Below are 19,658 nucleotides of genomic sequence, written 5' to 3'. Positions count from 1 at the left end.
CAGTTTCTTAAAAAAAAAAAAAAAGAAAGAAAATGTTTCAAAAAACATTTTATTTTTATTTGAGAGGGAGGGAGAGAGAGAGAACGACAGCAGGGGGAGGGGCGGAGCTCCGTGTAGGGCTCCCTCCTGGGGCTCCATCCCGGGGCTCCACCAGGGACTCTCTTCTGGGACTCTGTGATCATGACCTGAGCCGAAGGCTGACCCTTCACCAACTCAGCCACCCAGGTGCCTCTCTTACAACAGTTTGATAGTTCACTTCCCTGATTGCCTTTTCTCCCACTTCCAAACCACCTCTGATAATGCTGCCTGAATGATCATTCTAGAGAACTCGCTGATTATTCCCCAATCTAAAAATCTATTAAAGGCAACCTATTACTTTCAGGAGAGAAACTCCCGGCATCGCTTAGTAAACTATTGACAGTCTGGCCTCTTTTCCCACCACCTAACCTTTGCTACCGTAGTCCCACCAAATGGTTGGAAATGTCTGAATGCTCTCTGTTTGCTTCTGCTCCCTGGAATCCTGCCCTTTCTTCTTTCCCATGCTCTTCACTTGGCCCCAGGGTTTCCAATGTTTAAGACAATATTAATTAGTGGAACCTCACTAAAATAGGGAAAGGAGGAGAAAAGAGAAAGTTAGGAGGTGAAGCCTTACCACTCAACATCAATTATGGTTAATTACAGAAAGAATTATCAATGAAGAGCCCAACAGAAGAATCAGCAGCAGGAAAGAATCATCAATCACAGTCTCCTGCAAGGGAAAGATGTATTTCGTATCTCTGACAACATCTCCACTACCCCTGCAACTCAGCCCTTTGGAAACCATCATGACCTGGACTTCTGCTATTTTTTCCCCCCCAATGGACTTTTGTTCGGAAAAAACCCTCCCAGCTTCATTCTTCTTCTGCACAAAATAATGTTCCTCTTTGTTTGTTGCATGTCCAGAATTGGAATACTGTTATTCCTGAAAAAAAACATTTTTTTGCTAGTAAAATAACTGATAGTTTTATTTTTCAGGTTAAAACTCCAAAAAGCTGTCTTTAAATTCCCTCCTGCACTCCCCAAGCATCCTGCATTTCTCATTCTGTAGTTAATTGTGTGCTTTTTCAGGGCAGGAACATAAGTAGCTTATTCGTCTTTGTTTCACCTATATACCTTGTGCAGTACCTGCTTCAGAGTAGACCCCGCATAAATGTCTGTTAACATGTTAGGATTGTAAAGCCTGAAGTTCAGCTGTGGGTTAATGAAGAGAGTGGAACATTTAGGAGTGTGACTAGATAGGAGGGGTTGTGGTAGAAAAACAGGAGGAGGAAAATCAGAGGGGTGAGGAATAATATATTATCATGGAGGCCACTGGAGGCCCATTCCTTATTTATTTACCAACCATCTCTGCAAAAACACCATGTGCTTGATGATAACATGTTGGCACCAGTATGGACAAAGGCAAGGAGCTAGGTGAGTGCTGCGTTGTGAAAAGAGAAGTGAATAGCCCAGTTGGTTGGAGACAGGGCATGTAGATTACAGTGGTGGGATCCAGGATTGAGAAGGCAAAGTTGGGTCATTTTGTACCTGAAAAATTTGCATAATCAGGAAGCAATTGTGAGGGTACTTTGCAGGGGGGTCAGATGAACAGAGTGGTACTCCAGGATGGTTACTCTGCAGCACTTGGCAATGCGATATAAGCCATGAGCTTTGGCTATTTTTTTTTTTTTTTTTTTTTTGGTAATACGAGTAACTGACAAAAGATAGTTATTTCAAATAAACACATTGCCAACCACAAGACTAGACAAAGAGCCAGCCCCACTGCCCCCTAGGCTCCTTTGTGAACTTGGTTGATTTCAATAAGTGACCATTTGGGCCACTTGCCTTTTCTCTTCCTGAGCTTTAAATTCCACACTCTTATATTTTAAATTTTCTAATAAAGAGTGAGCCTATAAAACCCTAGCCCCCCACACTTGGCTCTGATAAAAGCAGAAAACCTGCCTGTGCATACTTGTATGCTCGCCATCCTCCTTCCCCCTGCCCTGTGTGACCTCGCTATGTGGTTCCAGGTGTGCTGTGTGATTTCCAGGTCTTATAAATAATAAATCTCTATTTTTTCAAAGTTTCCCATTGTTCTTGAAGGGCATCTTGAAATCATAATAAGAAGCACAATAGCGGGTCCAAACACAAGAGTGGTATATTGATATTAGCATATTGATATGCTAAGACTGGCACAAAACTGTGTGATCAGTGGTGTGATACCAAAACCCTTTTACTCGAGCCATGACTCTTTTTTTTTTTTTTAATTTTTTTTTATTTTTTATTTATGATAGGCACACAGTGAGAGAGAGAGAGAGAGAGGCAGAGACACAGGCAGAGGGAGAAGCAGGCTCCATGCAGGGAGCCCGAGGGGGGACTTGATCTCGGGTCCCCAGGATCAGGCCCTGGACCGAAGGCGGTGCTAAACCGCTGAGCCACCCGGGCTGCCCTCGCTTTCTTAGTAAAGAGAAATTTTACCCCCTTACAAACACAGTATGACACAATCCCTTGTACATTTTCATTAGCTTAGTCTAGACCCCCAGGTGACTCAGGGGCTGAGCTGAGCATCCACCTTCGGCCCAGGGCCTGATCCTGGGATCCGGGATCGAGTCCCCCATCAGGCTTCCTGCATGGAGCCTGCTTCTCCCTCGGCCTATGTCTCTGCCTCTCTCACTCTCTGTCACTCTCATGAATAAAGAGATAAAAATCTTTAAATAAAAAACAACAACAGAAAATAATTCGCTTAGGCCTTTGCTGGAAGGTGCTGCTTGTTGCCCAACTTAGGTTCCATGGAGTCCGTGAGGCACGATCACCCTTACATTCGAGGCTTGCCGTTTCTTTGTGTCACCAAAGTGCTCCTTCTTCTTTATCCCTCTCTCTGCTTTTCGGTTTGATGAATTATTTTTTCATGATTCTATTTTAATTACTCCATTTTTCTCCATTCGAGACTCAGCTGTCTTTCTTTTTTTATTTAATGATCTTCAGTGATGTTGCTTCTCCTCTGCTAACTTCCTAGTTCTGCATCTGTGTCTACATTTATATCCGTGTCTCTGTTTCTCTGTCAGTGTACGTGGACACACAACGTGCTTTCAGTTCAGTTGGGGGTCAAGCCGGAGAGTCAGTGCCTCCTGTCTACTTTCAGTTCTGTGGCTGACAGCAGGTTCCCTAGAGCCCAGGTCAGGGCGACCCACTGGGTGCACCGCTGTCCACAGCTCACCCAGTGGGAAGGAGGGAAGGGCCCATAACACACGACAGGCAGGGGTTCAGGATAAGGACGGCCTCACACCTTCTAGGCCGAGACTCTGACACCTTCTGTAGGGTTTGCCTTGGATTCAGGAGCCTAGGATCGTGGGGAGCTATTGCCCATGCCTCCCCCGGTGGGACTGTCATCTTCTGGGCCTCCAGTATGAGAGAACTGGTGCCCACGTGTGTGCACATGGACCTCGTGGGCCTGGGCGCATGTACACACCAAGGAAGAACATGTGGTTGGAGGTATTTCCCGCATGTGACACCCGCCTCCAATGTCATAGATATGATGCCACAGTGGCCTGGGGACGTCTGGAGGAAGCACCCGCTAGGATAATCCCTGTCCCACGGGCAAGATGCAGACCATCCCCGACGGGCACAACGGCTTCTCTGGGGTCAAAACCGGGGAAGAATGGAAAGTTGTGTCTGAACGCAGGCGTGTGTCCAGGCTGGGGCCCTGGCTGCACACAGTCCTTCCCTGGGGCCTGTGGACAGGGGTGCGGGTGTGTCACTGTGTGCACAGGCCATCGCCTGCAGGGACGGGGGAGCCGTCGGCAGCCCCGAGCGCCGCCCCTGCAGCTTCCTCCAGGAGTGGGTCAGGGAGGGGGTCCCAGGAAGTGAGGTCACTCCCGTGACACAGAGCCCAACAGAACTTGGAACCCCCGTGACCAGGCAACCGCATCTAGTGCAGCCCCACCTCAGGCTCACTTGGCTGGAGACATCCGCTCCTGGAAGATGTTCTCCTGCTGCCGGCCCACCTCTGGGGGCTCTGGCTCCCAGGAACCCCAGGGGTGCCGCTTGTTCCAATGCTGTAGGCTTTGGCTCCAGCATAAAAACCAACGCCTCAGGGCGTTTATCAGGAGGCGCCGTCAGGTAACCCAGAGCAGGCCAGGCCAGGCCCCCTGTGCCAGCCATCCTGGGTGGCCCCATCCCCTCCTCTTCAGCTTCCGGGAAACAGGGATGTGTGGGCAGGTGCATCCAGGCTGGGGGACATTGCAGGGCGGCAGGTTCCCCGGTGATCCCTTCAGGGTCACCCTGAGGTCAAGGTGGGCAGGGTGCAAACAGGGCTCCTGAGGTCCTCTTACCCTCCGAGTAAGAGTCCCCCCGAGGCCCTGCAGCCGATCCCTTTGCTCTCCTTGGGGGAGGGGGGTGCCGCCTGCGCTGTGGTGTGTCTGGATGGGGGCCGCTGGGGGTGCGGCCCAGCCGAGGCGGCCGGACCGGGCGCTGAGGCCTCCTGCCTGGCTGCCGGGCACTGTCTCCACAGAGCTCCACCCGGGACAGGGGGCGCGAGCGGGAGGAAGGGGTGCTCTGCCCCACCGCCTCGAGGAACTGGGAAGTGCCCTGCGCAGCTAACAGAGGCCAGCGCGGGCTCAAATGAGTGCAGGGGCCGGGGCACCCCCGACACCCGGGTCCCCGATGCGGCACGAAGGGCCCCGGGTCCCAGAAGCCAGCCTGCTACTCCCCTGGGCTCCCCCCTACACTCCTGCTCCCACATGAGTCTGCATTCCCCTGCTCCCCACACTTGCCCCAGGGCCCTGCCCCTGCCTGGGCCAGATGCAGAGTCCCTGTGCACAGAGGTGTAGGAATATCAGAGCAGAGCCTTCAGGGGCGGCCTGGTCGCCCAGGGGTTTAGCGCCTGCCTTCCGCCCAGGCCCTGACCCCGCAGGCCCGGGATCGAGTCCCGCCTCGGGCTCTCTGCACCAGGGCTGCTTCTCCCTCTGTCTGTGTGTCTGTCTCTCTCGGTCTCTGTCTCTCTGTGTCTCTTGAGGTCCTTGTACTGATCCAAACTTTTTTGAACATTTATCCTCTAAGATTGTTTCTTTATCGGATAGTTTGTCTTGTTTGTGTAAGAGACAGGCAGAGAGCAGGGAGGGGAGAGGGAGACCCAGGCTCCTGAAGCAGACTGGGCCCCAAGCGCAGGGCCTGCCAGGGCGGGATCCCAGGGTGCTGAGGCCACGACCCGAGCCACAGCCCAGAGTCAGATGCTAAGTGACTGAGCCAAAGGCATCAAGGCCCGGGTTCCTGCCGTGGGCACTCCTGCCCCCCACGGTCCCCGAGAGCTCGGGCTGCGGGCTGCGCTCCCACCCCAGGCCTCCCGGCGGCTCCATGCACGTCCCCTCTGTCCCAACTCAGGGTGCAAGGGCCTCGGCCGGGAAGGCGCCTCCCATCTGCCCGACGAAGCCCAGCCGGACGGAGCTGCTGGAGCAGGAATTCCAACAACTGCTGCCCGCCTTGCTGCGCAGGGATGTCATCTCCGTTTTCATCTTTTTAGACAACTGTCATGGATTTGCCACCACCGACGAGGTGCTGGATCTGCTGTTTACGAAGTGAGCACCTGCGCCTCTGCAGCCCAGGGGTGGGCCACCTGCTGGTGGGGAGGCTGGGAATGGTTCTGAGCTGCCCGGCCTCGGGCCGCTCCCCCGCCTGGAGCAGAGTCACCCAGGGCACAGTGGGGTCCCGGAGGGCAGCCCCGGGGCCTGGCCTGTGGCGGGTCGGCCAGAGGGGCTGTGCCTGTGCTCCGCAGCCGTCCTCCTCCCCCGTGACGGGGCCTGTGCCTCCTCCCCACCGTCACCGGGGTCCTGAGCTGGCCTCTTTTCCCATTGAAAGGGAGGTTGGAGAGTCCATCGGGGGGCTGTGTCCTGGGGCAACCACACAGGGGGACCCCGGGGTCCCCGGGCGCCCAGGCCCACTCAGATATCGGCCGTGGTCCTGGCCGGAGCCTTTCATGCTCAAGCATTCAGGAGGCCCCGGCAGGTGCGGGCGCTTCTCCGGGGGCTGCCCGTGGCCCCCCGCACAGAGCTGACGGCCCCCGGGGCTCCGGCCTAGTCGGGGGTCAGAGGTGACAGCCCCCACGGTGAGAGGTCGCGGCCACAGGATGATTCGTGGGATGCCCCCGCCCTCCCCTAGATATGGGTGCATCGCAGCTGCGTGTGGTGGCGACGACGCGGTCCTGCAGCGCTGGAAACTGTGAGTGACTCCGGCCCCTGCCCGAGGGCCTTCCCTCTCCAGGAGGGCAGCGAGGGGGCTGTGGGCCGGGGGTGCTGGACCCTCACCCCACACATCTGCAATTCCCGTGACGGGGTAAAGGTCTAAGGGCCCTTCAGGAAAGGAGGAAAGGAGAGCCGTGAATAGGGTGTGGGCTTGGTGGGAGAGCACTGGGACCCCTAAGGGAGACTTTCTCCATGCCCGCCCCTCCCAGCCCTCTGTCTGCCCCACACCTGGGACCCAGAGCAGAGGGGGTGGGGAGCATCGCACTCCCCAATCTGGTGGCACCTGGACCCAGTGCACAGCAGGTTGCCACGAGGGCCATTGAGGGCTCACAGACCCGGTGGCCCTGGCCCCGTGGGAGACGGCAGATTAGAGTCAGTGGAAGGACACCCCCCGGGGCCCCTCATGAGGGAGGCAGCGCAGAGCCACAGGGAGGGAAAGTGGAGGTCCCGGGTGGCTCCTGGCAAGGCCTGGCAGGACACAGAGCCCGAGCCCTCCTGGCTTGGACCTTCCCAGAGCGACAGTGTGTGCAGTGAGGGCAATGACAGGCCAGACGCCCCCCGTCCCCGGACGCCTGCCGGTGGATTCAAGGGGCAAGTGGGCAGGGAGCCAGGCTGAGGAGGGAGCCCCGCTTCCCAGCAAAGACCGTGATGGTCACACCGCTGGGCGTGGGCTCCCCCGCACAGAGGCTTCGTGCCAGCCCCTCCTCGGGGAGCAGGCCTGTGGCAGGCAGGACCGCCAGGTGGCAGGTGGACGAGGAGCAGGACTGGCCTCTGACAGCCCCGCACGGGAGGCCGAGGCCCCGGGTCCTGCAGGGCTTCCCCGGGACACCTCGGTGTGAGGGAGCCCTGTCTTCTGACCCCTGTGCCCACCTGTCCCTCCCCAGGGCCATCTGCTGCATCCTGGAGATATGGATGGACTATTATCAGGAGGACTTTTGTCGGCTCCCCCAATCTGCCTCCCTGAAGAAGATTCTGGAATTCATAAGGCAGCGCATGCCAGGCACAGACGTGGAGCTCCGTGCCCGGCGTTACCTGCAACAACTCAGACGCCTCCATGCAGCGGAGCCAGAGGCTGGGGGTGAGGAGGCCTGGGGGTGGCCGAGCTGGGGACAGGGTGGGCCCCACGGATCCAGCGTCCGTGCAGCTGGGCCGGGAGCAGGGGTTCGGCTCACACCCCATCCCCACGAGCTGCAGGCTGGGGACACCTCCCAGGGCTCTTTGAGCGGTTGGAAGAGTGTCCTTGATTTGGGAGGGACGTGGAAAGTCCGTCCTGGTGGTGATACTTTGTCTTCTTGGAGCTACAGCTTCGGCCCGAGCAAAAGACCCTGAAGCACTTCCGGAGCCCGCCCCAGCCCCAACTGTGGGGCCTGCTGCCTCGGATGGGCCTGAAGTGCTCGAGGCCGCCCTGGCTGCTGGGGCTGAGGGCTTGGCCCCAGCTGAGGTGCCAGCTGGGGAGGCGAAGCCCCTGCAGATAGTGGTCACTGCTCTAGATCACGGCTGCGCCCTGGACGAGCCACGTGCACCTGCGGCCACCCCGGAGGAGGAGCAGGCCCTGGCACCTGCAATCGGGGTCCCCAGAGTGCCAGAGCCGCCAATTGCCTCCGGGACAACTGGCTTCAACCTCTGCGCAGCCCCCTGACCACCTCGGGAGCCCGCCCCAGCTCCCACCGCGGGGCTCGTCATGCCTGCAGCCCAACGGAGGCTTGCCCTTCCCGTGTCATTTCACTGTTTCTATATTTTGAGTTTTTCTTTAACCTGTAAAATGGCTTATGAGTTTTATTGTAATAAAGTATAAGTTAACTTCAAACAAAATTCACTCTGATGCTTTTAAATTATACATCGTGGACCTACACTTTAGGTCCATTCACAGTGTCACAGGTCCCAGAGCCCAGGGCGCCGGGGGACACAGCCCAGGATCGGGTGCTCCCCCAGGTCAGGCAGAGGCCGGGAGGACACAGGACAGCCAGGTGGCTCCTGCCCCCGGGCGGCCCGAGCTGTACAGATCGGCGGGCCCGCCCCTGGAGCATCCAGGCCCCTGCACACTGGGAGCTGCAGTAGTCACTGCGGGAGCTGACTCCAGAGCTGCACAGCTGGCCGCCCCCACTGTTGTTGTCCCTCCTGGTGTCACCCTGTACCTGGGACTGAGCAGGGGCCTCACAGATAAACAACTCCCACTGAGCCATACACCTGGCAGGGGCCTGGGCAGCTCCCCAGGTGCACACACCCGACAATCAGCACAGCAGGCCCCTCCCTCAGAAGACCAGCTAGAAGGTCAGGGGAAAAGCAAGGTATTGACCAAGCAGCACTGGAAAGTTCCAGGGGAAGCCGAGGGATTTACAGTATATAGGATCAGAGGATACTCCCCCTTGTTTTTTTCTTTTCTGTTTGTTTCTGTTGTTTCCCCACCCCCACCCCCTTTTTAATTCTTTTTTATTTCTTCTTTTCTTTTTTTCTCTCTCTCTCTCTTTCTCGTTATTCCAGTACAACTTGTTTTTGGCCACTCCGCACTGAGTAAAATGGCTAGAAGGAAAAACTCACCTCCAAAGAAAGAAATCAGAAACAGTCCTCTCTCCCACAGAGTTACAACATTTGGATTACAATTCAATGTCAGAAAGCCAATTCAGAAGCACAGTTATAAAGCTACTGGTGGCTCTAGAAAAAAGCATAAAGGACTCAAGAGACTTCATGACTGTAGGATTTAGATCTAATCAGGCCGAAATTAAAAATCAGTTAAATGAGATGCAATCCAAACTGGAGGTCCTAACGACCAGGGTTAACGAGGGAGAAGAACGAGTGAGTGACACAGAAGACAAGTTGATGGCAAGGGCGGAAACTGAGGGAAGAAAAGAAAGACAATTAAGAGACCATGAGGATAGGTTAAGGGAAATAAATGACAGCCTCAGAAGGAAAAATCTACGTTTAATTGGGGTTCCCGAGGGCGCCAAAAGGGACAGAGGTCCAGATTATGTATTTGAACAAATCATAGCTGAAAACTTTCCTAACTTGGGAAGGGAAACAGGCATTTAGATCCAGGAGCTAGAGAGATCACCCCCACCCCCCTTAAATCCATAAAAACCGCTCAACATTTAACATTTAATACTGGAACTTGCAAATTCCAAAGATAAAGAGAAGATCCTTAATGCAGCAAGAGACAAGAAATCACTAACTTTTATGGGGAGAAGCTTTAGGACAACAGCAGACCTCTCCACAGAGACCTGGGAGGTGAGAAAGGGCCGGCAGGATACAGTCAGGGTCCTAAATGAGAGGAACCTGCAGCCAAGAATACTTTATCCAGCAAGGCTCTCATTCAGAATAGAAGGAGAGATAAAGAGCTTCCAAGAGAGGCAGAAACTGACAGGATATGTGACCACCAAGCCGGCTCTGCCAGAAATATTAAGGGGGGACCCTGTAAAAGAAAGGGGAAGTCCAAGGAAACAATCCACAAAAACAGGGACTGAATAGGTATCATGATGACACTAAATCCATATCTGTCAATAGTAACTCTGAACGTGAATGGGCTTAATGACCCCATCAAAAGGACGCAGGGTTTCAGACTGGATAAAAAAAGGCAAGACCCATCCATTTGCTGTCTCCAAGAGACTCATTTTAGACATCAGGACACCTACAGCCTGAAAATAAAAGGTTGGAGAACTGTGTACCATTCAAATAGTCCTCAATAAATGCAGGGGTAGCCATCCTTATATCAGATAAATTAAAGTTTGTCCCAAAGACTGTAGTGAGAGGTGAAGAGGGACACTATATCATACTTAAAGGATCTATCCAACAAGAGGACCTAACAATCACGAATATTTATGGCCCGGATGCGTGAGCCGCCAAGTATATCAATCGATTAATAACCAAAGTTAAGACATACTTAGATAATAATACACTTATACTTGGTGACTTCAATGGAGCGCTTTCTGCAATCCACAGGTCTTTTAAGCACAACATCTCCAAAGAAACAGGAGCTTTAAATGATACACTGGACCAGATGGATTTCACAGATATTTATAGAACTTTACATGCAAACGCAACTGAATACACATTCTTCTCAAGTGCACGTGGGGCTTTCTCCAGAAGAGACCACAAACTGGGTCACACATCAGGTCTTAATTGATACCAAAAGATTGGGATCGACCCTGTGTATTTTCAGACCATAATGCTTTGAAACTAGAACTAAATCACAAGAAGAAGTTTGGAAGGATTTCAAATACGTGGAGGTTAAGGACCATCCTGCTACAAGGTGAAAGGGTCAACCACGAAATTAGAGAAGAATTAAAAAGATTCATGGAAACTAATGAGAATGAAGACACCACCATTCAAAATCTTTGGGATACAGCAAAAGCAGTCCTGAGGGGGAAATACATCGCAATACAAGCATCCATCCAAAAACTGGAAAAAACTCAAATAGAAAAGCTAACCTTCCACCTAAGGGAGCTGGTGAAAGACAGCAAATAGATCCAACACCCAGCAGAAGAAGAGGGTTAAAAAAGACTCGAGCAGAACTCAATGAAATAGAGACCAGAAGAACTGTGGAAAAGATCAACAAAACCAGGAGTTGGTTCTTTGAAACAATTAAGAAGGTAGATAAACCATTAGCCAGCCTTATTTAAAAGAAGACAGAAAACACTCAAACTAATAAAATCATGATGAGAAAGGAGAGATCACTACTAACACCAAAGAAAGGACCTAGAGTGTATTCTATATGTTAAGCAAAGTCAGTCATTCAGAGAAAATACCAGATGATTTCACTCATATGTGGAATTAAAACAACAACAACAACAACAACAACAACAAACGGATATAGGGGAAGGAAGGAAAAGAGTGGGAGGTATACTATAAGAGATTCTTTAGTACAGAGAACAACAGGCTTGCTGGAGGGAAGGAGGGCATGGGATTGGCGTGGTGATTGGCAGTGAGGAGGGCACTTGTTGTGATGAGCACTGGGTGTTATAGGTAAGTGATGAATCACTAAACACTAGTCTTGAACCAATATTACAGTATATGTTAACTAACTAGAATTTAAGTAAAAACTTGAAAAAAATAAGGAAAGAAGACTCATGGAATGGTAAAGCTTGCAGGGAGCATGGTAGTCTAGTAGCAAGCACCTTGTGCATTAAAAGATGAGGAGGGGGCGCCTGGATGGCACAGTCAGTTATGTGACCAACTGTTGGTTTCAGCTTGGATCCTGATCTCGGGGTCATGAGGTCGAGTCCCACATCGGGCTCCGTGCTCAATCTGGAGCGTGTTCTCCCTCTCTCTCTAACTCCCACTTGTGCTCTCTCTCCCTCTCTCTGATTTATATATAATATAAATCTTTAAAAAAAAAATAAGATGAGAGAAATAAATCACATTTTCAGACACAGTGCAGACCCTGGAGCTACAAAGCCTCACCTATACCACATGCACTACCCTGCTTGCCTCATCTTTCCTCAGTCTCCCTTTTGTGCTCTCTCTTCCTCCTTTTTCTTTCCTAGACACCATATGCTTAGTGAGGCCAGCAGGACCAAGAGCTAAAAATGTCCTGGGTGTGGCCCTTCATAAAGGCTTTCATCAAAGGCACTTACCTTGAAGTGGAAGCCATGATGAGCCAGAAACAGAGATTTGTCTATATGTGCAGAGTCAAAGAACCTGTAAGACAGCAAAAGTCGATTTTTTAAAATTGTATGCTGGGCCGCCCGGGTGGCTCAGTGGTTTGGTGACTGCCTTCGGCCCAGGGTGTGATCCTGGAGACCCAGGATCGAGTCCCACGTCAGGCTTCTGCGTGGGGCCTGCTTCTCCCTCTGCCTGTGTCTGTGCCTCTCTCTCCCTCTGTGTCTCTCTCATGAATAAATAAAGAAAATCTTTAAAAAATAAAAAAATAAAATTAAATATGTATTCTTTCATTGTAAAGGACCTTAACTATCAATTTCACTTTAAAAAAAATTGCATGCTAATTAGCAAGGAATAGGACCTTCTCCACCATTTAAGTAAAAAAAAAAAAAGAAAAAAACAAAAAAAACCAAAACACATTTTTAGCCTAAAGTTCACTAGCAGTAAGCAGAGGATGGATTGAATACACACAGCAGAGGGGGTCTAGTCAACTGGCCAATCAGAGGGAAAAAACAACGAGCCCTCCACGTCCTGCTGAAACATATTATAGGTCAAAGGTTTTCACCGTCAAAACTACTGGCATGTGGGCCGGATGAGCCTTTGTTGGGGGGCTGTCCTGTGAATTACGGGATTTTAACAGCTTTCCGGAACTCCACCCACTAGGTGCCAGTAAAACACGGATCCCCTACCTGTGAAATCAAACATGTTTCCAGATATTGCCATACGTCCCATGGGGGACAAAATTGCACCTGGTTGACAACTATTATTCTATCTATATCAAGACTACCAATGGATCGTACCGTAAAAAGGAAATACTGTCTACTAGTGCTGCCCAATATGGTATGTGGTTATTACATATCTGATATATATGGCGAGTGTGATTGAGAAAGTGAATTTTCTCAATTATATAAAATTTTATATAATTTTAATTAATTTTAATGTAAATTGTCACATGTGCCTGGCCAGTGACCACCACATTAGTGAAGTCTCACATGTATAAAGAGCCAATTATGAAACAACGTTCTCTTAACAACCAACAGGTCAAAGAAGAAAAACTTTTTCATAGAATAACTTAAGGGGGAAATTAAAAAGCATCTTGAGGCCATCTGGGTGGCTCAGTTGGTTAAGCCTTCGACTCCTGATTTGGCTCAGATCATGATCTCAGTATCTTGAGATCGAGCCCTGTGCTGGGTTCTGCAGTGAGTGTGGAGCCTGCTTAAGATTCTCCCTCTCCTTTCCCCCTGCCCCCACCCACTCCTGGGTTCTCTTTCTTACATAAATACATAGTATCTTGAAACAAATGAAACAAGGAAACCCAATATACCAAAACATTTAGGCTGCAGCAAAAGATTTCTAGGAGAGCTTAATGCTATAAACACATACAGAAAAAAAAAGAAAAAAATATATATATATAAATCTCTCAAGGAACTCTAGAAAGAATAGATGAATGGATAAAGAAGACGTGGTACATATGCGATGGAGTATTATTCAGTTATACAAAAGAATGAAATCTCGTCATTTGGAATGACGTACATGGAGCTAAAGAGTAATGCTAAGTGAAATAAGTGAGTCAGAGAAACACAAATACCATATGATTTCATTCCTAAGTGTAATTTAAGAAACAAAAAAAGAATGTGCAAAGGGGGGCACCTAGGTGGTTCAGATGGTAAAAGCATCTGACTTTGTATGTTGTTTATTTTTTTCACTTCACGAGACTTAATACTCTTTCATGAAAAGAACTCTTACTAAACTAGGAGTAAAAGTAAACCAACTAAACATCATAAAGACCAAATATGAAAAAAAAATTCCAACTAATGTACAAAATAGCAAAAGACTCAAACTTTTCCTCTAAAAATAGGATCAAAATAAAGTTCTTTACTCTGGCCTTTCCATCAAATATAGTACTAGAAAACTTAGCCAGAGCAATTAGGCAAGTAAAAGAAACAAAACGCATCCAAACTGGAAAGGAAGAAGAAGAATCATATTTGCATATACCATAATCTTATACGTAGAAATCGTAAGGATTAAAAAAATTAGAAGCAGTAAACAAATTCAACAAGGTTGCAGAAATGAAAACCAACACACCAAGAAGCAGTTGCATCTCTAGATGTTAACAATGAACAATTTGAAGTGGAACTCAAGAACACAACTCCATTTACCACAACACTGAAAAAGGTAAGATATTCAGGAACAAGACTAATGAAAGAAGTGAAAGAATCATACACTGAAAATGAGAAAACATATGTAAGAGTAATGTTTAAAAAAAAACCCCAAAATAGATATCTATTTTATAGATAAAATGCTTGAAAGGAAACATAAGGAAAAGATTCACAATATTAGATCTGCCAATGATTTCTTTCTTTTTGTAAACAGGCTCCATACCCAGGGTGGAGCCTAATATGGGGCCTGAACTCACAACCCTGAGATCAAGACCTGAGCTGACATTGAGTCATATGCTTACTGACTGAGCCACCCAGGATCCACGGACCTGGCAGTGATTTCCTGACTACGATACCAAAGCACCAGCAAACAAGTAAACATAGACAAATGGGGTCTATAAAACTTCAAATGCACCAAAGGATACAATCTAGAGAGTGAAGAGACAACGAATAGAATGGGAAAAATATGTGCAAACCATGTATTTGACAATAAGTTAACATACAAAAAACTCCTACGAACTTCGTCACAAGGCAACAAGTAGCCCAATGGAAGAAAGGACGAAGAGCCTGTACAGACATTCCTTGAAAGAAGATGTATAAATGGCCAATGAACCTATGAAATGATGCTCCACATCACTAACCATCAAAAAAGGCAAATCACAACCACGATGAGGGTCACCTCACACCCATTAGGATGACCACTGTTAAAAAATAAAATGTTGGCAAGGATATGGAGAAATCAGGACACTTGTGCATTGCTGATAGGAATGTAGCATGGTGCAAGCACTATGTAAACAGTATGAGAGTTCCTCAAAAAAATTAAAACTACAACTACCATATAATCCAGCAATCCTATTTCTGGGGTACGTGTAGTCAAAAGAATTGAAAGCAGGGTCGCCAAGAGACCTCCATCCTCATAGAAGCATTCTTTATCATAGCCAAGGGCTGGGAGCAACTCAGATGTCCATCAAAGGTAAATGGATAAAGAAAATGTGGTGTATACTGATTTTTATTTATTTATGAGAGACACACGGGGAGAGAGGCAGAGACACAGGCATAAACCATAATGAGATACCATTTCATACCCACTAGGATGGCTATTATCAGAGAACCAGAAATAACAAATGTTGGTGAGGATACGGAAAAATTGAAACCCTGTGCACTGCTGGTGGAAATATAAAATGCAACTATGCAAAACAGTATGGTGGTTTCTCACAAAATTAAAAATGGCATTACTGTCATGATCCAGCAATTCCACTTCTAGGTACATGCCCAAAAGAACTGAAACCAAAGTCTTGAAGAGATATCTGTACACCCATATTCCTCGCAGAATTATCCACAATAGGCAAAAAGTGGAAGTCACTCATGTGTTCATTGAAATATGAATGGATAAATGCAGTATATACACAATGGAGTATCAGTATTTTTTTTTCTTTTTTTAAAGATTTTATTTATTTATTCATTAGACAGAGAGAGAGAGAGAGAGAGAGAGAGAGAGGCAGAGACACAGGCAGAGGGAGAAGCAGGCTCCATGCAGGGAGCCCTATGTGGGACTCGATCCCGGGTCTCCAGGGTCACGCCCTGGGCCAAAGGCAGGTGCTCAACCCCAGAGCCACCTGGGCTGCCTGGAATATCAGTCTTAAAAGGAAGACTGACACATGCTGTAACATGGATGAACCTTGAAGACCTCCTGATTTCAAAAACTTGCGAAGGGACAGTAATCAAGACAAATATATGAACATAACAGACAAATCAATGGAACAAAGTCCAAAAATATATCAGCACATATAAAGTCAAATGATTTTTGACAAACGTATTAAGGCAGTTTAATGGAGAAAGGAAAGTCTATTCAACAGTGGTGCTACAACAACTGGTTATCAATACGAAAAAATGAAAAAAAGAACTTTGATCCCTAATTCACACAAGACTAAAAATTAATGAGATAGATCATAGATCTTTTTTTAAAATAAATTTATTTTTTATTGGTGTTCAGTCTACCAACATACAGAATAACACCCAGTGCTCATCCCGTCAAGTGCCCCCCTCAGTGCCCGTCACCCATTCACCCCCACCCCCCACCCTCCTCCCCTTCCACCACCCCTAGTTCGTTTCCCAGAGTTAGCAGTCTTTACGTTCTGTCTCCCTTTCTGATATTTCCCACACATTTCTTCTCCCTTCCCTTATATTCCCTTTCACTATTAATTATATTCCCCAAATGAAAGAGAACATACAATGTTTGTCCTTCTCCGACTGACTTACTTCACTCAGCATAATACCCTCCAGTTCCATCCACGTTGAAGCAAATGGTGGGTATTTGTCGTTTCTAATGGCTGAGCAATATTCCATTGTATACATAAACCACGATAGATCATAGATCTAATGAGAAACTAAAACTGAAGCCTCATAAAGAAAACGTGGAAGAATTTCTTCATGACCTTGGGGTAAGCAACAACTTCTTAGACTGAAGATATAAGATGGTAATGTAACAGAAAAATAGTAATAAATGGAATCTTATAAAAACTAAAAACTTCTGGGACACTTGGGTGAAGCCTGCTTCTCCCTCTGCCTGTGTTTCTGCCTCTCTCTCTGTGTCTGTCATGAATAAATAAATAAAATCTTAAAAAAAAACTTATAGTTGAAAAATTATAATTGAAAAATTTTTTTCAATTTTTTAAACTTTTGCTTTAAGAAAAATACCATTTAATAAAATGAAAAGTTAAACCATAGACTAGGAGCAAAGACTCAGAACTGTATCGGACCCCGGGATCACTCCCGGAGCCAAAGGCAGACGCTCAGCTGCTGAGCCATCGAGACGTCCCACTAGGAAAATATTTTTAAAGGCATCTCAGCAGTATTAACTTTTCCCAGAATAAAGTATGGAAAACTTACCAACAATATCAAGTTGAGTTTCTTCATCTTCTTCTCTTTTTCTCTTCTTCTCTTTGCTCTTTTTCTTCTTACTGTAGGAGATAATTTATATAGATAAGTTTAGAAATATTGATTTGATGTTAAACATCTAAGATGGAATCTTACAAGCCTCTTTTAAGCTGTACACAGATTTATGAATTATTGATTCACAGTTATCTACACCGATATGTTCTCTTCCTTCTAATACTGAGAAGTCAGTTCTGATCCTGTATGTATTGTATTATAGTTAAGAGAACAGGCTCTGGAGGACTGCCTTTTTAATCTTGTTATTTCTTAGCTCTGCGACTTTTGGAACATTTCTTAATCACTGTCAGCTTCTCATCTATAACATGAGGATAATAATTTATGCTCTTAAGGTTACTGCGAGGATTAAGGGTGAATGTGAATCTTCCTATGTTGCTGGTGAAAATGAAAAGTGGTACAGCTGCTTTAGGAAATAGTTTGGGGTTCTTCAAAAAGTTAAACAGAGTTATCATATGACCTAACCTATGTACTGCTAGGTATATACCCAAGAGAAATGAGAACACACATCCACACAAAAATTTTCTAAGAAATTCGTAACAGCATGATTCCTAATAGCCAAAAAGTGGAAATACCCCAGATGTCCTTCAACGGGTGAAAGGATAAACAAAATGTGTTATATCCATACAATGGAATATTATTCAGCCATAAAAATAAGGATACTGATACATGCTAGACATGGATGAAGCCAGATACAAGAGACCGCATATTGCATGACTCCATTTATAGGAAATATTCAGAACAGGCAAACTGATAACAGAGAGAAAGTATATTAGTGGTTGCGGGCATGAGGGAAGAGTGGACTGGAGAGGGACTACTAAGGATTATGGGGTTTCCTTCCCAGACCATGAAAATGTTGGACAACATGACACTGGGGAACTTTGTGGACTAAACACTAAAACCCACAGAACTGTGCTTTATAGGGTGAATTTTATATGTATCATATCTCAGTAATAAAAAAAAGAAAAAAAAAAAAAACACAACACCCGGGGGGTGTTTCCAAATAAGTCGTATTCAAAGTGCTTAGAGTTGTTCTAGGCAGGCAGAAAGTGCTATCTACGTGCGTTAATGAAGATTGATAGTTGTGATGAGCATGAGATGCGCTTATTTGTATTTTCATGGAAACGTAAGCTTTCAGAAGCTAACTCTCCCCTCTCTCCTGTAAAGCCAGGCAGGACAAGCTTCAGATTAACATCTGTAATGAATGATCAACCGTGAGCAAATCTACCAGAGAGAAGAGAGGTGGAGATCTGGGCGGGCAGATACTTTTTCCTAAAATGTCCAACGACCGTAAATCACCACTACGACCTTCTCCTTGCATTTGGTTCCGCTTACTGTACGCGTTAACTCATCTAATCCTCGTAGCAATTCTTTTTTTTTTTTTTTAAGATTTTATTTATTTATTAATGAAAGACAGAGAGAGAGGCAGAGACACAGACAGAAGGAGAAGCAGGCTCCGTGCAGGGAGCCTGACGTGGGGCCGATCCCGGGACTCCAGGGTCACCAGGGTCACGCTCCGGGCCCAAGGCGGCGCCAAGCCGCGGAGCCGCCGGGCTGCCCCCTAGCATCAGTTCTCCTACCGCTAATCTTCCCTAATGAATGAGTAAATAGAAGCTCCAGGATATTAACGGACCTGCCACAAACTGCTAAACTAGTAACTGCGGAGAACGCGGACTTGAGCTTATTCTATACCTGTCAAAACGCACATCTGCATATCGTATTAAAAAAATTAAGGATTTGCTCTTTTGGGGCGGGGGGAGGGAGGGATGATTAATTAAGGGTTTTTTTTGTGGGGGGGGGAATGAAGGATTTTTTTTGAGGGGAGACGTTTAAGGAGTACTGGGCGGGGGGGCGGGCGTGAAGTAACGAGCCCTAACAGGAGACGTCGCTGTCACGACCTGCAGCACGAGACTAAGGCGGACGCGCCGAGCAGCGGTCTGGGGGGCTCCTGACCCGGGGCCGGGCCTGCAGCTGCGGCTCGCGGTGGCGCCCTCAGGTCTCCTCCGTCAGGCCGGCCCCGCACGAGCGCCCGGAGCTGCCCGGCAGCCACAGAGCCCGCGGCCCGAAGCAGGCCCGAGGGCGGGGCGCCGGAGTTCCCGGCTCCCTCACACCCCGAGTTCCGCGAGACTCGACTCTCCTCCCCACGGGGGGGGCGGGGGGGGCGGGGGCGCCGTCGGAAGAGACCCAGAGTCTCCCGCGCCAGCTCTGGCCTTACCTCTTGGCCTTGGTTCCCTTGAGCACGAGTTTGGTGGACTTCACGTACGAGTATTCGGCCATGGTTGGGGGGACGCCCTGTCCGCCGAGGGGAGAGCTGGCTAGCGGCAAAAGACCTCCACTGGAGGAGGGACTGGCGAGGGAAGCCCTCCCCGCGCAGAACCGCAGGGACCCCCTGAGCGCGCAGGCGACGGCGCCTCCGAGCCCCGGGCGTTATTTTTCACCCGCCTCTTGGCGCCTACTTCCTGTTTACAGTCTGGGGCTACGGCGACGGCAGAGGGCCGAATTACCTCAGGGTTCATTTGCTTTGGAGAAGCGCGGGTTCGCGTTTCCGCAAAAGAGAAAAAACGGGGGGGGGGGGGGATGGGGAGGGGAACGGACGCGCCCCCTGGCGGCCGCCGAGGGCCTGACAGCTGTGGGGGCGCGCTAGAGGTGTCCTGCTCCGTGTCCCGGGAAGGCGACCGGGTGATGAGCCCCGTGATGGGGCTCC

General features: G+C 48.5%; 1 long non-coding RNA gene across 1 annotated transcript; it reads right to left on the bottom strand.

Moving 5' to 3' along the window:
- Positions 1-33: 33 nt before the first annotated feature.
- On the bottom strand, positions 34-19,619 carry LOC140604702 (uncharacterized). The gene is made up of 4 exons (XR_012007511.1): positions 19,170-19,619; positions 16,895-16,965; positions 11,822-11,885; positions 34-748 (listed from the first exon to the last, which is right to left on the bottom strand). It is a non-coding gene; the product is annotated as an uncharacterized lncRNA (long non-coding RNA).
- Between the last annotated feature and the right edge of the window lie 39 nt (positions 19,620-19,658).

The sequence above is a fragment of the Canis lupus genome, chromosome 15 (genome assembly GCF_048164855.1).
Source record: "Canis lupus baileyi chromosome 15, mCanLup2.hap1, whole genome shotgun sequence".
NCBI classification, from domain to species: Eukaryota; Metazoa; Chordata; class Mammalia; order Carnivora; family Canidae; genus Canis; species Canis lupus.
This window is presented reverse-complemented; position numbering and strand designations above follow the sequence as displayed.